Source organism: Aquarana catesbeiana, unplaced genomic scaffold (assembly GCF_042186555.1).
Source record: "Aquarana catesbeiana isolate 2022-GZ unplaced genomic scaffold, ASM4218655v1 unanchor9, whole genome shotgun sequence".
In the NCBI taxonomy this organism is placed as follows: Eukaryota; Metazoa; Chordata; class Amphibia; order Anura; family Ranidae; genus Aquarana; species Aquarana catesbeiana.
In genome coordinates, this window is record NW_027362750.1 from 165366 (window position 1) to 173678 (window position 8313).

Sequence of the window (8313 nt, forward strand, 5' to 3'; positions counted from 1 at the left end):
AGAGCTACTCAGGAGGAAGCAAGACCCCATTAAAGGGACTCCTCAGAGTAAGAATGAAACAGACCAGGAGCCCAATAACAGAGCGCCCTCCACAGGAAGGAAGGAGAAAAGAGACTCAAAGAGCGCGCACCCCGAGGGGCCCAACGCTGCCGAGAGGGCGCACACCGAGGGGCCCAACGCTGCCGAGAGGGCGCACCCCGAGGGGCCCAACGCTGCCGAGAGGGCGCACCCCGAGGGGCCCAACGCTGCCCGAGAGGGCGCACCCCGAGGGGCCCAACGCTGCCGAGAGGGCGCACCCCGAGGGGCCCAACGCTGCCGAGAGGGCGCACCCCAAAGGGCCCAACGCTGCCGAGAGGGCGCACCCCGAGGGGCCCAACGCTGCCGAGAGCGCGCACCCCGAGGGGCCCAAAAGTGCCTCTCATTCTCCTAGAGGTGATGACGGTAGAAGCCTACGACCACGGAGAAGCCAGGACAGCTCCAGTGTTAACATAGTGGACAACCCGCAAGGAGCCACCTCTTCCCCCACCACTAATGCCTCCCTCAGCAGAGAGACCAGATCCAGCAAAGCTAAAAGCCAAGAGCAGCCTGGAGCCTCTGCTGCAGTAAGAGGACTGGGTGAAGGTGCAATCTCAAGCAAAGACAAAGCACGCCTTGCTGAGCCCATCTCTGAAAAAACACAAGGCTCTGAGGGCTCTGTTGAGAGCAGCAGCCATGACAGTAGCCGGCGACCAAGGAGAAGCCGCGACGGCTCCAGCATTAAAGAAGAGAACCGCTCCAGAGGAGCCGCTGCTGTAACTAATGCATCGCTGAAGAGAGAGACCAGATCCAGTGCAGGAAGAATGCAGGAGGGATCTGAAGCCTCCATGGCCATCAGGGGTAAAGATGCCATTTCAAGCAAAGCGATATTGGAAAATGTAGACCTTGTGGAGCCCAACTCTCAAAAACTAGAGAACTCTGAGGAGAGCAGCAGTCATAAAAGAAGCCATGAGGGCTGCGGCTTTAATGTAGAGGATGACCACAAAGGAGCCACTTCATCCACCGTAACTAGTACATTGTCTACCAGAAAGACCAGAGCCAGCAGAGCAAAGGACATTGATGAACCTGGAGTCTCCATTGCGGTCGGGAGAGGAGGCGATGGTTTAGACTCAAGCCAGCAGAAGAATGAAAACAAAGCCAAGGGGAAGGATCTGAGGACCCTGGTGGGAGCAGCGGTCATAATAGAAGCTCACAACCAAAGGGAAACCTTAGTAGCAACAATGTTGATGTAGAGGACAGCCCCAGAGCAGCCGCTTTGTCCACTGGTACCAATGCTTCATTCACCAGAGAGACCAGATCCAGTAAAGCAATAAACTTTCAAGAGGAAAAAGGATCTGGGGACTCTGGGAGTAGCAGCCACAATAGAAGCTTACAAAGACTGAGGAGCCCTAAGGGCTCCAGCAGTAATGTACAGAGCAGCTCCAGAGGACCCAGTTCTTCCACTGAAAGGTGTGATTTAATCAGCGGAGGCACCAGGGGACATAAAGACTACGAGAAAGCTGGACTTTCCACTGCTGCCAATAAAAGGGACAGTGATACACTTTTAAGTAAAGGTGAAAGAGTAATGAGGCCCAGCAACCAAAGTGAGGAGACATTAGACATCTCTGGTGGGGTTAGAAGTCCGGGTAAAAACTTAAGACCAAGGAGAAGCTGTGATGGCTCTGGCATCAGTGGTGGCAATAGTGAGGCAATACGAGAAGGTTATGGTACACCTTCCAAAGAAAGGACTGGGAAAAGTGAACCTGTAACCCCGAGTGGGGATGTTTTGGGGAATCCTAGGGGGAACATCAGTCCCAGGAAAAACGTAACAAAAAATAAAAATCTCCAGGACCCTGTTGATGAAAGGCATCCTTCTAACTTGACCATGGAGAGCAATGCAGGAGAGGCTGCCAGAGACTATAAAGTGCACTGTTGTTCTAAGCAGTTACTGCAAGAGGTGCTGGGGATGTGTACAGGAATCTGCAAAGAAATTGTGGATAGTCAGCAGTATCTGAATGAGGAACAGAAGCAGCAGCATCACAAGAACTTGGTCTGGGTGAGAAGTGTTTGGCTTTGGAACCTGAATTTAATTTCAGTAGAGATGTTATGAGAGAGGAAAAAAAAAAATTTATATATATATATTTATTTATTTTCGTTTAAGGGCCAGTTCACACCATAGAAACGCATGCTTTTTCTGCATGTGCGTTTTTGATGCAGTCCAGTGCAATTGTTTCCCCCCTCTTTTTTTTTTCTTAAACTTAAATAAGGACATGTGTATTTCAGTGTGTTTTTGATGCTTTTTACAGCGTTCCAGTTTAGTCCAGTGCAGGAAAAATGCAGCATGTTCTACTTTTTTTTTTTTTTTTTCTTGGAACCCACAAATATTATATATTTTATAATCAGAGACCTTGGAGATTAAAAATGGTGGGTGTTGCAGTTTTTTATGTCACAAGATATTTGCATAGTGGATTATCAATTATCAAACTTTTTAGGAAAAAAATACACTGAGTTTTAGTACATAGAAATGCAGTCTAATACTCAGTTGTTTGGTAAAAAAAAAAAAAAAAGTTCCGCCGAGTATATAGACACCTAACACGCCATGCTTTAAAATTGTGTATGCCCGTGGAACAGCGCTAAACTATATTACCTAAAAATTTTCATAGGAGACACTTTAAAAGCCTTGACAGGTTACCAATTCAGAGTTACACAGGAGGTTTAAATTTTTTTTGGATTAACTTTATTGCTATCACAAGGGATGAACAACATCCCTTGTGACCGCATGAGCCTTGACAGGTCCTCTTTATGGTAAGATCTGGGGTCTTTCAGACCCCATATCTCTCCTATGCCCTCCAAAGCATCCGATCTGAGTTTGGTTTGATCGCCTGTAGAATTAAGATGCTGTTGCTCCCAACGTAGAACTCAACATTTTATCTGGCATAATGCAATGTCCGATAAAAGCAGGAATGTGTATTAAGCCAATTTGTCTCCATACACCTTCTTGGACTGGGTGTTTGCTAGGCGCTGACAGTATGGGGGAGATTTACTACAACTGGAAAGTGTAAAATCTGGTGCAGCTCTACATAGAAACCAATCCGCCTCCAGGTTTTATTGTCAAAGCTTCATTGAACGAGCTGAAGTTAGAAGCTGATTGGCTACCATGCACAGCCGCTCCACATTCTGAGTGCTCCAGTTTTAGTAAATCTCCCCCATTGTACATGGCACCTTTTCTGTAACCCGTGTGAATGTAACATTACAGAACTATATATATACAATTATTTTGCCATGTGTCTTTGTATATTTAACTTGCTCTCCAACAATTGTTTTTCTTTGTCGCAGTCCTAATTGGCTGTTTTACTTTTGATTGACAGGCCAGATTCTAAAGCCGTAGTTCTGGTGGAATCCGGGATCAGAATTCACACCACGGAGTTTGAATGGCCCAAGAATATGATGCCATCTGGGTTTGCAATGAAGGTTTGAAGGAAATCAATTACAGTCTCACTCAAAACATTAGTCATGTCATGGTCTTCTGAAGCTAGTCATAGTCATTACATTCTTAGTGCACAAACTCCTTTTGGAAGAGTTATGTAGTATATGGTAGGCCCTCAGACTACATGGTAGGCCCTCAGACTACATGGTATTCCCTCCGACTACATGGTATGCCCTCCGACTACATGGTATTCCCTCCGACTACATGGTAGGCCCTCAGACTACATGGTAGGTCCTATGGTAGGCCCTCAGACTACATGGTAGGCCCTCAGACTACATGGTAGGCCCTCAGACTACATGGTATTCCCTCCGACTACATGGTATTCCCTACGACTACATGGTAGGCCCTCAGACTACATGGTAGGCCCTCAGACTACATGGAATTCCCTCCGACTACATGGTATTCCCTCCGACTACATGGTATTCCCTCCGACTACATGGTATTCCCTCCGACTACATGGTAGGCCCTCAGACTACATGGTAGGCCCTCAGACTACATGGTAGGCCCTCAGACTACATGGTATTTCCTCAGACTACATGGTATGCCCTCAGACTACATGGTATTCCCTCCGACTACATGGTATTCCCTACGACTACATGGTAGGCCCTCAGACTACATGGTAGGCCCTCAGACTACATGGAATTCCCTCCGACTACATGGTATTCCCTCCGACTACATGGTATTCCCTCCGACTACATGGTAGGCCCTCAGACTACATGGTAGGCCCTCAGACTACATGGTATTTCCTCAGACTACATGGTAGGCCCTCAGACTACATGGTAGGCCCTCAGACAACATGGTAGGCCCTCAGACAACATGGTAGGCCCTCAGACTACATGGTAGGCCCTCAGACTACATTGATGGCCTTTTTCTGGCACCATCCTTCTATGTTTCTCACAAGCTTCCCAAGTATTATTTGATTGGTATGGTTGTCTGTTGAGCAGTTGGATCTTTTTTGAGATGGCCTTGGGCCAACCTTGTTTAAGAAAAGCCTTTTGGCATTCCAGCTGTGTAGGGTTTAACCACCTCCTGCCTGGTCTATTGTAAAATTACAGCCGCCCCGGAGCCTCTGTCTTCTGGGTGGACGTTATATGACACCCTCCCGGTTGCGTGCCTTGTGTGTCCCCTAGGGGTGTTTCGTCACATATGGCGACCCATCACATTTGGCTGCCCGCTGGAGTGGGCATGCGCGACGCCGCCATATGCGTTCCAACACTTATAAAACTTTTGTCACTTTTAACACTTTTTTAAAAGTGTTTAAAAAAATAAAAAGTGTTTTTGTCACTTTTAACACTTTTAAAACGTAAAGTTTTAAAAGTGTTGGAACGCATATGGGGCGCTGTCGCGCATGCGCACTCCAGCGGGAAGCCAAATGTGATGGGTCGCCATATGTGACAAAACAGGGGCCGTGCAGTGGCACAATCTGTGACCTGCTGTGTCCACCAGACACAGCGGAAGACAGATCGCTATACCGGGCCGGCCCTGGTACCATGTGATGGCTGTGACCAATCACAGTAGTGATCACATGTCAAATGTACACAATGGCTTATAGTCATAGCCAATCATTGTGTACTGTTGTGATCTCTGTGATTGGTCCCTGTGATCACATGGTACAGACAGGGCTAATCACAGCACACCTGTACCATGTGATAGCCAATCACAGCTATTGCAATAATACATAATGACACATGAATTGATGCCATTCATAAAAAATAAGCGAGTACACCTCTCACATTTTGTAAATATTTTATTATCTTTTCATGTGACAACACTGAAGAAATGACACATTGCTACAATGTAAAGTAGTGAGTGTACAGCTTGTATAACAGTGTACATTTGCTGTCCCCTCAAAATAACTCAACACACAGCCATTAATGTCTAAACCGCTGGCAACAAAAGTGAGTACACCCCTGAAAATTGTGAAAAAGTGAAAATGTCCAAATTGGTCCCAAAGTGTCAATATTTTGTGTGGCCACCATTATTTTCCAGCACTGCCTTAACCCTCTTGGGCATGGAGTTCACCAGAGCTTCACAGGTTGCCACTGGAGTTCTCTTCCCCTCCTCCATGACGACATCACAGAGCTGGTGGATGTTGGAGACCTTGCACTCCTCCACCTTCCGTTTGAGGATGCCCCACAGATGCTCAATAGGGTTTAGGTCTGGAGACATGCTTGGCCAGTCCATCACCTTTACCCTCAGCTTCTTTAGCAAGGCAGTGGTCGTCATGGAGGTGTGTTTGGGGTCGTTATCATGTTGGAATACTGCCCTGCGGCTCAGTCTCTGAAGGGAGGGGATCATGCTCGACTTCAGTATGTGACAGTACATTTTGGCATTCATGGTTCCCTCAATGAACTGTAGCTCCCCAGTGCTGGCAGCACTCATGCAGCCCCAGACCATGACACTCCCACCACCATGCTTGACTGTAGGCAAAAAACACTTGTCTTTGTACTCCTCACCTGGTACCGCCACACAGGCTTGACACCATCTGAACCAAGTAAGTTTATTTTGGTCTCATCCCCAAAAATGGGGATATTTATTACAGCAAAAAGTACAAAATATTGTTTTTTTTTTCAAAATTGTCGCTATTTTTTTGTTTATAGCGCAAAAAATAAAAACCGCAGAGGTGATCAAATACCACCAAAAGAAAGCTCTATTTGTGGGGAAAAAAAGGAGGTCAATTTTGTTTGGGTGCAACGTCGCACGACCGCGCAATTGTCAATTAAAGTGACGCAGTGCCGAATCGCAAAAAAATGGCCTGGTCATTCAGCAGCCAAATCTTCCAGGGCTGAAGTGGTTAACCACTTGTTTACCGGGCACTTAAACCCCCCTCCAGACCAATTTTCAGCTTTCAGTTCTGTCGCACTTTGAATGACCATTGCGCGGTCATACAACACTGTACCCAAATTAAATTTTTATCATTTTTTCCCACAAATAGAGGTTTCTTTTGGTGGCATTCGATCACCTCTGCGGTTTTTATTTTTTGTTAAAAAAAAATTTAAAAAGACTGAATTTAAAAAAATATATATATTTTTTTTATATTTTGTTATAAAATGTTGCAAACAGGTAATTTTTCTCCTTCATTGATGTACGCTGATGAGGCTGCACTGATGGTCACCAATAGGCTACACTGATAGGCACCGATGGGCTGCACTGATGGGCACCGATAGGGCAGCACTGGTGGGCACTGAGAGGTGACACTGAGAGGTGGCACTGAAGGGCATTGATAGGTGGCATTGGTGGGCACTGAGAAGTGGCACTGATAGGTGGCACTGATAACTGGCAGTGATGGGCACTGATAGGTTACACTGAAAGGCAGCACTGCTAGGTGGCACTGATTGGCACCACTGGTGGGCATTGATAGGTGGCACTTGTGGGAATTGACAGGTGGCACTGGCAGGTGGCACTGGCAAGCACAGAGGAGGAGGCAGATGTGCCTCCTTCCTCTTCGGGACCGATGTCCCTTGAACATAAGCCGGTGATCAGCTTTTTTTTCTCCTCACACTGTCAGCGTGAGGAGAAAAAAAAACAATTACCGAGCTTTTGTTTACACACGTGATCAGATGTCATTGGCTGACAGCTGATTACGTGGTAAGGGGCCGCGATCGGCCCCTTACTCGGATCGGTGATCACCCGAGTCTCGGTTAATCACGCCGCGCGTGCCCTGCAGGGGGAGCGCTGGGAGCGCGCAAAGGGGAGGACGTCCTATGATGGCCTCCCAGAAATTCAGGTCAACGCTGGGGCCATCATTCGGCTACAGCACGGACCTCAAGTGGTTAAAGTATAACTAAAGGCAAAACTTTTGTTTTTTGTTTTTTTTTTTAGATAGAGGGCAGAGAGATTAGAACACCTGTCAATTTTGATTGCTGTCTCTGCCCCCATTATGGAGATTCTCCCTCTGTTTGTCCTGTTTACCATTATCATTGAAAAGGAAAAAAAAAAGGAGATCCCACATTTTTGGATTGTCCCCTGAAAAGTAATAGAGGGGGAAATCTTCCAATGGGGCATGAGTTCTGGTGACCTGGGGGTCCCCAAGGGATTCCCCTCATTTTCTGGTATTTCCTCTCACTTCCTTTTTTGGCTATGGGACAGGAAGTGAAGGGAAGTCTCCCTGCATTGGGACACAAATGGTGAAAAAAAAAAAAAATCTGACAGGGGTTATCATAGTTGCCAACATTGTAAAAAAAAAAAAAAAAAAAAAAAATGTGGAACACTTTTGTGGCTGTAGGCGGAGCCGTACCATAATTAGGGGGCGTGGCATTCGTTGTAGGCGTGGCTTAGGAAAAATATACAAGTGCGCCGTGGCAAAAAATGGGCGTGGTTTACGTGACATGGTGGGCGTGACTCAAGAGGGTGTGGTTAGAGTCTGAGATGAATGATGGAAAGGGGGAGAGGGGGAGAGGGGGAGAGGGGGAGATGGGGAGAGGGGGAAAGGGGGAGAGGGAAATGACGCAACAGCAGCCCCAGATCCTACACAATAAAAATATGTGTATTCTAGAAAGTTTAACAATCATCAGATAAAGTTATTCCAAACACCTGGTGTTAGCACTTCAATCATCCCGGCACCATGGTTGTTATGGTGTCAGGATGATTAAAGAGCCCCCACCTCACACCAGGAGTCCCCGGCGGAGCTCCACCTCGCATCAGGAGTCCCCGGCGGAGCCCCCCCTCGCATCAGGAGTCCCCGGCGGAGCCCCCCCTCGCATCAGGAGTCCCCGGCGGAGCCCCCGCTCGCATCAGGAGTCCCCGGCGGAGCCCCCCCTCGCATCAGGAGTCCCCGGCGGAGCTCCCCCTCGCATCAGGTGTCCCCAGTG